Raw genomic sequence first — 9,633 nt, 5'->3', positions numbered from 1 at the left:
CGGACTAGATGATCTGCTCAGGTCCCTTCCGACCCTAGAAACAATGAAACTATAAGGTAAGCTAGGGGATAGTGACCATCGCTTTATTGAATTCTCTATCTGGCAAAGGGTGTGTAAACTAACCAGCAGGGATGAAGTGCTAGACTTCAGAAAGCCTAACTTCAGTGTGCTCAGGAGATTAGTTAATGAGGCATTAAAGCTCAAGAGCATTGGCAAAATAAGGGTCCAGGAAGGGTAGTCATTCCTTAAGGGAATGATCCTATGGACACAGAAGAAGAGAATCCTATTGAGCATAAAAGGAGGCAAAGAGGCCAAGAAGCCCTCTTGGCTGAACAGGGAAGTCCAGGAAAGCCTAAGGGCAAAGAAAGAGGTACACAGGCTGTGGAAACAGGGGGTAGTTACCAAGGAGGAGTATACCTACCTGCCTCATACTTTCAGGGAATCAGTTAGGAAGGCCAAAACAGGATTAGAATTTAGGCTGGTGACAAAAATTAAGGACAACAAACAGTCCTGCTTTAGGTATATAGGGAAGAAAAGGAAGGTGCAGGGTAGCACTGGACCCCTACAGGAAAAACTAGGGCAATTGGTGACAGAGTGGGAGGACAAAGCTGAGCTCTTCAATGAGTTCTTTGCATCTGTATTCCTAGATACAGACCAAGACAAATCTCCCAGTTGGATCATAGATAGACACACGAGGGACACCAGCCCACCAACTGTTAGTGCAGACTTAGTGAAGGGGCACTTGGAGGGGCTGGATGTGTTCAAATCAGTGGGCCTGGATGAACTTCATCCAAAGGTGCTGAAGGAATTGGCCGGTGTCTTAGCAGAGCCACTGGTGCAGCTGTTTGAGCATTCATGGTGCTCTGGTCAGGTCCCAGGGGACTGGACAAGGGCCAATGTGGTCCCTATTTTCAAGAAGGGGAGGAGGAAGGAACTGGGAAACTATAGACCAGTTAGTCTTACCTCTATCCTTGGGAAAACTCAGGAAAAAATCATTAAGGATCACATTTGTGGAAGCCCAGCAGGGAAAATAATGCTGAAAGGAAATCTGCACAGAGTCATTGCAGGTAGATCCTGCCTGACTAACCTTGTTTCTTTTTATGATCAGGTCACAAAATGCTTAGACACATGAGTCGAGGTATGTCATCTACCTAGACTTTAAGAAGGCCTTTGATACTGTATCACATTCTGTTCTTGTAAATAAACTGACAGGCTGTGATGTAGATTATTACACAGTCAACTTGGTTTAGGGGTCACACCCAGAGAGTGGTAATGGGTGGGTTGATATTGAGCTGTAAAGATGTGGGCAGTGGAGTCCTGCAAGGCTCAGTCCTTGGAGCAGTGCTATTTAATGTCTTCATCAGTGACTTGGATGAGGGCATAGAGAGCACCCTGTTCAAGTTTGCAGATGATACCAAATTATGGGGCGAAGTAGGGAATGGATCCACATAGATCTGGACAGGTTGGAAAAATGAGCAGAATGAAATAAGATGCAATTCAACAAAGACAAGTGCCAAGTGCTGCACCTGGGCAAAAAGAACCATCAACACACTTACAGACTAGGGGATGACCTTTTCAGCAGCACAGCAGCGGAAAGGGGTCTTGGAGTCATAGTTGACTCCAAGATGAACATGAATCGTCAATGTGATGAAGTGATCAACAAGGCTAACTGCACTTTATATCATGCATTGGCATGATGAACAGGTCCAGGGAGGTGATGCTTCCCCTCTATGTGGCACTGGTCAGGCTGCAGTTGGAGTACAGCATCCAGTTTTGGGCACTGTACTTCAAGAGGGATGTGGAGAATCCCGAGAGGGTTTAGAGGAGTCAGAGGCCTGCATAAGGTCAGAGGCCTGCAGGCAAGGCCCCATGAGGAGAGACTGAGGGACCTAGATCTCCTTCACAAGAGAAGGCTGAGAGGTGATCTTGTGGCTGCCTATAAAATCATCAGAGGAAGGCAGCAGGGAATTGGAGATGCTCTATTTACTAGGGCACCCCCTGGAGTAACTAGGAACAGTGGCCACAAATTGACCGAGAGCAGATTTAGGTTGGACGTTAGAAAGAACTTCTTCACAGTAAGGGTTGCTAGAATCTGGAATAGGCTTCCAAGGGTGGTGGTGCTTTCCTCTACCCTGGGGGTCTTCAAGATGAGACTGGACAAGCACCTAGCTGATGTCGTCTGACCCCCGCGCTCTTTCCTGCCTAGGGCAGGGGGTCAGACTCATTGACCTACTGAGGTCCATTCCAACCCTAACATTTATGAATCTATGAATCTATGTGGCTGGCTAGAAGACCATTTTCAGTTGACCATTCTGTCTTGAGCTGGGATCCTTTTTCTGTAATGACAAACATATGTTCAACATTTTTTTCCTACTTAAATGCTAAGAACTACTATAATATTGATAATTTGCATATATACATACATTTTTGTGTTTGTGTGTTTAAGTTTAAATAACTTAGGAAAATTACTTGAAGAAAAGCAATACTAGTTATCAACTGACAGTATGGGTTTTTTTTTAATTCAGTAACTAGTCCTGAGCTAAATATCATGTCACACACTGCCAGTGTGCAAGGTGGACCTTGAAGATAGCTATTTAATTTTTTTCTTCATATTCACTTCTTCCCTCTCAAAAAGGAGCAAGATTGGTACACATAAATGCAGCAGTTCAGCTGATTTTTAAACATGATGCAGTTGCAGTAGAGTTTCAGAATGACCCAGTAAGAAGATTACTGTACGCTGAATTTATAATCAACACTTTTTCTTTCAAATGTGAAATCCTAGAAATAGCTGAGCTGGTCATGTGAAATGAAAAAAATGATGTACAAAATATTCATTTTAGTTTTTCAAAATGTGATAAGTAACTTTTTTTCAAAAGCTGCATGCTATTTGTTAAATCCCCCAGGGAACTGACAACATACCATTTGGGGGTCCAAAACTATGACAAACTGAACTGGTTTTGGGAGGTACTGAGTTCCCTAACTCTCACTGAGCACTTTGAACAGAAGCTGAAGGTGACGAGCTTAACAGGAGATTGGGCTTCTCTTGGATACACCCTTGTGATAACTTTTATAGCACAATTGTTAACTTAGAACTTACCAAGGTCAGCTACCTCTTGGCCAGCTTATAACCGAATGCCAGTGACCAAACATTTTATGTGCATTTCCACTGCAATGGCTGATAAGTTTTCTGGTTAAACTACTACCTTCAGTTTCTGTTCCTTAAACCAGATGTAACAGTCCTTTCTAATATGACCTTTCAGAATCTAACTGAGAGTCACAAGTTAATAATTTGCTAAGAAAACAGTTAACAGACATGGAGGAGTTGTACATGCTTGGATGCACAGGATATCTGGTGAACAACATTTAATTAAATCATGTATTACCATTCTCTACTTCGAATAAAATATTTGCTTTAAATGAATGATTTATGAGTGCCTTTCCCTCCCATTCAACTGCCTTTCCCTCCCATACAACAGAACATACAGAAGACTGAGTTCTTTTAACATTCATTTTCTCATCATTCCTTTCTCAGGTTATTAATAGAAACTGGATATTTCACCAGTCAACCCTTTGTTACTTTTAACCTCCCTTTCTCTCATCCCACTCTGCATCTTCTCCCATTTTCATTCTGGGTTATTTGATTTCCTATATACTCACCAACCTCCCCAACATACACACTTGTATACCTCACCTACTTTCTTACCTGTTCCCTAATTCTTCCTTTTCTCTGTCCACAACCTTGTCAGTCTTTTAGGAAACAAGGCTGAGATGATCTCATTCCTAACGCCACACCGCAAGTCTACCGAATGGCTCTGTTCCTCTTTTACTTTCCTTTATTTCTTTTCTTCACACTTCATCTTTGCTCATATCCCTGGCTCCCTATTTGCTGCTTGGAAGCATTTCTTATTTTCAAAAACTTGAAAACCTGACTTCCAAACTTCTGACAACACTTTAAATGTTGTGCGAGTTCCCTGTCCCTTTTCTGAAGAAACTTTAAGTAAGTTGCTTTACTGCTGAGACTCAGACTTTTGTTCCTTCAATTAAGTCACGGACTTTTCTCCATTTCTGCTCCCATTTTTATATAACCTCAGTAAAACTGTTTTTGACAAAGAGAATTATGATCCCCCTGCTACTTGAATGGGGTACCACCTAGTCTTTTTCCATACTGATTCCTTAATTTTTGGTCATATCCTGCATTAAATATTGTAATTTTCATCTCCCTTTCACCAATTCTCCTCCAAAACACCACTGTGAAAGTGATTGTTTTCTTTTGGTGTTCAGACCAACTACTGATCTAAACTATGCCGCTTACAGAAAACTGCATAACTTGGATTGATTCCACCTCAGGCTTTTTGACTGTCTGTACCTAGCCCAAGAGATAATCTCCTGTTTCTCTCAATACAAATTGAAGCTATCTGTGCTTATTTTCAATGGGTGCCTTAGGCCATTTCCCTCCATTCTTCATTTCTAGCTTCTTCCTGTTACCTCTCTTTGCCTCAATTATTTCTTCTCCATTTATCTTCTCTGATTCTGTGCCTTTATTTTGTAGCACAGCTAGAGAAGGGTGAGCAGACCACTTGTCCTGGGTGCCAATTTTGAGGGAGCTCTGGCCTCCAATGCTTTACACAGCACAAAAATTGCTTGTCCCGCCTTTGCCTTAATTTGTGCTATTCTATGTTAGAACAGTGCTCTTCTTCAAATCCAACCTCAAAATCCAGAAAAAAAAACTTGCCTGTTTTTAGGCGCTTTGGGTAGGCAGTATGCTAAACTCTGTAACATCTTCTTAAGTGACAACTCCCTACATTACAATGATTCATAACAACTAGCTATTAAAACACTTGCTATTTATAGGGTTCATTGTTAGCTCCTTGGCCAGTGATTAGTCACAAACAAGAAAGAAGATGTCCATCTGAGGGAGTAGAGTTTTTCTGGTTAATCTTGTTTCAGAGATAACTTGTTCTGTTACAAGACACTATGTACACTGCAGAAAGCAGTTTATACCTTCTAGAGACATTTATTATTTGTAAAGTGACCAGTCAATTTGTAAATAGATAACAGCTGGCAATCAAAATTCTAATTTGCTTTTAAAATAGAGAAAGTGATAAATAAGTATGAAGAATAACTGGGACTTTCTAAACCTATTTTAGTTTGGTGCATTGCAAGAAACTAACAAGATGTAATAGACATCCATCTTTCTTAAATGGTAGGTTTTATAGGAAGTATTTTAGATTATAGTTTCTTCATACTCCCCATAGTAAGGATGTGGTACCCAATCTCCTTTTAGAACTCAGGGAAATTGTTGATCTTCATGCTGTTTTGTGAACTAAAGTTCTATTTTTCCAGGTATATAGATATAAATGCCCAAGAAAATATACATTTTAATGTGCAAATGCAAAGTGAAAATAAATAGTGTTCTCTGATGCAGGAAAAATGTTTTTATTTTCTTCTCTTCAAGTAAGAAAATTAACAACATTTGCCTGGGATAACATTCATAATTTTCAAAGAGAAAACATGTTATGCAAAATGAAACTGTCTCTTCAACTGTGTGGAATTTTTGCTAGAAACAAAAAGCAAAGATGATCCAGGGCTGCTTTCTTGTCTTATACTGAATAATCCAAGGTGTGCTAACTTTTATTAAAGCTTCACCAAGGATATAGCGTGTAACAATCTCACGTGTTTCCAGAATTTGCTCTTTTCAAGCAGATTCCCAGCTCGGCTGCCTTCTCTGCCTCTATTAAAACAGTGTTTTGGGGCTGCATACAACTTGACTACATCTCAGACAGCAACAGTAGAAGCTTAGGAACAAATTCAGATCTGGTGTAAGTAACATCCAGAAACACTCAACTGAATTTTTTTAGAAGAGTTCTGTTGTGTATGCTATAAGCAGGGATCTAGGTTTTCCATCTGCCATGGAAAAATGCCGCTTGGGGATGGGGAGAGCGGAAGGAGTCCAGTTAGACAGGGGGTACCACCTACATGTGCCTGTGCACACATGCACATGGCAGCCAGGCAGGGTGATGGAGAGCAGCTCCTGCAGTTCCCTGAAGGTAAGTCTACTGGGGGCATAGGTGATGCATCAAGGGGCAAGGGGGAACTTTTGCCCCCCACAGATTTCTGAGACCACGGCAGGCACACAGCCAAGTACGTGGGACCTGGCATTGGAGGGCAGAGAGCGGTAGCGAGTCTCATTACTGCCACAGCCACTACTGGGACCCCCACACCATTTGCACCACCACCAGTGCAAGGAGTAATGGAGGGGGTGGGGCATGCTTCCCTCACCTCCTCCTGCTGCCAGCCACTTGCATTTTGGGCTGCAGCTCTATGCTGGAGGGGAGGTGTGGTGAGGAAAGCAGTGGTGATGGGAGCGGTTGGGCCATGGTGGCAGGGTAGATCCAGGGCCTGGCATGTGACTGGCTGGCAGTGGGAGGAGGTGAGGGCAGTGTGCCACCCCCATGCATTACTCCTCATGCTGATTGGTGGTACAGCTAGCATGGGGGTCACAGCAGCCCTGCCCTCCTGTGCTGGGTCCTGCCCTCTGGGCATGGAGGCCCACAGGGGAAGGGCAGCAGGGTGAGGAGTCCTGAGCCCCAAAGTAGACAACCCACATTCTCCCCACACCCCCAACAGGCTCCAATCAGCTCCACTCTGGCCATGCTGCCTGGGAGTGGAGGGGGGCCCAGGTTCCATGATCCTCCCTCCATTGAGGCTGCAGGGCCTCCCCTCTGGCAGGGCTGGGGGCATGGGGCTGTGGGCCAGCACTGAGGGGTACTAGTGAAAACAGAGGCTGTAGGTTGGGAGTGAGGGACACCAGCAGGGCTGGCATTGTGGAGGTCTGTGGTTGTGAGTGAACTGGCAGGGATGGGGGGGTGCAGTTCAGAAGTGAGGGTTACCAGCAGGGTCAAGGGGCTGTGGGTTGGGAGTGAGGGGAACTGGCAGGGCTGTGGGGGCTGTGGCTTGGGAGTAAGGGTAATGGCATAGGTAGGGGCAGGGCAATGGCAAGGGCAGGGACAGACCACTAGCATTAAGTCTGTGGATGACAAGTGAGCACATAAGAGGACAGGTCAAGGATTCAGGATGACTTTGACTGGCTGGTCCTATGGGCTGAACAAAACCAGATGAGGTTCAACAGGCATAAATGCTAGGTCCTTCATCTTGGTAGGAAGAACCCTTACCATATCTCTGTGATGGGTGGTGGTCCACTGGCTGGCACTGCATACAAAAGGGACCTGGGGTGACAATCAACCAGAAGATTAATATGAGTCACCTGTGTGACAAAGTTGTCCCTCAATTTGGTGTTGGTGAGGCCAAAGCTGGGGTACTGCATCCAGTTCTGGGCACTACACTTCAAGAAGGATGTGAACAAGCTTGAAAGGGTGCAGAGTAGGGCCTGGGAGACAGGCCATATTAGGAGAGACTTTGGGATCTGGGACTGTTCATCCTGAGCAAAAGAAGGCTGAGAGGAGACTTGATAGCTGCCTACAAATATGTCAGTGGAGAATACCTGGACCTAGGTGAACAACTTTTCAGAAAAGCCCCCCTGGGAAAATGCAGACCAGTGAACACAAGTTAGTCAAGGAAATGTTTCAGCTGGACATAAGGAAAAACTTGTTTTATGTATGGGTAGCTAGAATCTGAAACACACTTCCAGCACAGGTGGTGTAGTCACTATCTCCGGAGGTCTTTAAAAGGAGGCTAGACAAATATCTGGTTGAGCTTGTTTGAGTCCAACTACCTCCTGCCCATGGCAGGGGACCATTTTCCAAATATGCGGGTATTTAGAATGTATTTTATTAGAATGACTGAGGCACTGGTAGGCTTCCAAATTGATTTAAAATGGTAAATATATCAACAAAAATTGTTTCCAACTGATACCTATATAGAGAGTGGTTTTTCATTTTAATAATGGAAAAATGTGGATTTTGGGGGTGTTAATCAGAGAATTTGGGATTTTTTAACAGAGAAAACCAGGATCCCTAGCTACAAAGATGGACTTCCAACACTTCAATTCCTGGATTAATTACAAACTATTTTAGTTATTTTTAACTTAGTAAAGGATGATTTTTCCCCCTCCTGTTATATATTGTCTTTGCTGGCAGGTTTGAATTTTTGTATGGATCAAACTTATTTTGTCTATGGGAACTCAGAGGTATTTTGTTTGACTGATTTCAATAGACCTAGGATTTAATGCCATTTTTTTAAAGGGGGAAGAAATTATATATTGTTATTCTCTCTGGAATTTACAGCTGTGAATCCTTGCCACTCAAAGAATGTGTCAGATAAAAATTTTCCCAGTAGAGACAGGGAAGTATTCATGTTGTATAAAGATCCCGATAAAACCTCTTCTGGAATACTGCATACGGTTTTGGTAACTGGGATTCAAGAATGATACTTTCAAACTAGCGCAGTTGCACAGAAAGCTCCTAAAATGATAGGGGGAATGAAGACACTGTCTTACAAAATGTTAAAGTAATTTGACTTGACCTAGCAAACAGAGGTTGAGAGGAGATATGATTCAGTGTACAAGCAGATGCAATGGAGAGAAAAATATTTCAACTAAAGGACAATATTTCTCCCCCGACAAAAAAAAAAGAAGATATAAATTGGTCATGAATAAAGGTGGGCTGAAAATTAAAAGAAGGTTTGTAGACGTCAGGGAGGTGAAGTTCTGGTAAAGCAGAAGCAGGCAATTATTTCAGGCAGAGGGCTGCTTAACTAGTTTTGGTGGGTTGTCAGGGGCTGCATAGGTAGCTCTACCCCTTGACATTTGCCCTGCCCCCTGGTCATCACATTGGGACCAGGAGTCCTGCCCCCAAACCCTTGACCTTTGCCACCAGAAGTCTCTTCCCTTGATGCCCCTGCTCCCACCCCTCAAATACTCCTTTTGGGGGTGGGGGGTGCCATCTTAGAACAAGAAAAAACCCCAAATCATACACTAGAAGTCAAACACCTATTATATTTTAATTTTATGAAAAAAATTGTCATGACTTGTGATTGTGTACTGTATATAGAGGGGATTGCATAATAAGTAAAAAATAAAGTGTCATTCTTTTATTGTGTGCGTGTGGGTGTGTATGTATGTGATGGGGTGTGGGAGTGTGAGGTGGGGTTGTGAGAGAGTGTGGCTGTGTAGAGAGGCATAGGGTATATTGAGGTGTATGTATATGTTAATGGAGGCTGTAGGGGCAGAGTGTGGGTGTATGTGGTGTGAGGGAGAGTGAGGGGTGTAGGAACTCCCACACACTCCCTCCTCATGGTGTGTAGCCCCTGCTGCTTGGCAGCAGCAGCAGGCAGGGAGGTGAGGGCACTCATGTCTGGTGCAGGTACCCAGTGGGGCAGTGCTGTGCTGGGGGAAGGAGTGGAGCCTGCCCCAATCGCTGAGGATCCACACCACATGTCTGCAGCTCCAGCAGTTGCAGTGGGGGAACCCCTGCTCTGGAGCCTGCTGCTTTCCCCACTCCCCACTGTGCAGGTCCCTGCACTCTGCTGGGAGTGGAGGGAGCCACGCTCCTTGCTTCCCTGCAGAGTTCAGAGAGGGGCTTCCCTGCTGTGAGTGTGGAGCAGCATGGAGCCCCTGCAATAGCAGCAGCCTGGCAGACTGCACAGAAGGGGCTCTGCATTGCATGCCTACAGCTC

Source organism: Crocodylus porosus, unplaced genomic scaffold (genome assembly GCF_001723895.1).
Source record: "Crocodylus porosus isolate Cpor-Errol unplaced genomic scaffold, CroPor_comp1, whole genome shotgun sequence".
In the NCBI taxonomy this organism is placed as follows: domain Eukaryota; kingdom Metazoa; phylum Chordata; order Crocodylia; family Crocodylidae; genus Crocodylus; species Crocodylus porosus.
This window is presented reverse-complemented; position numbering follows the sequence as displayed.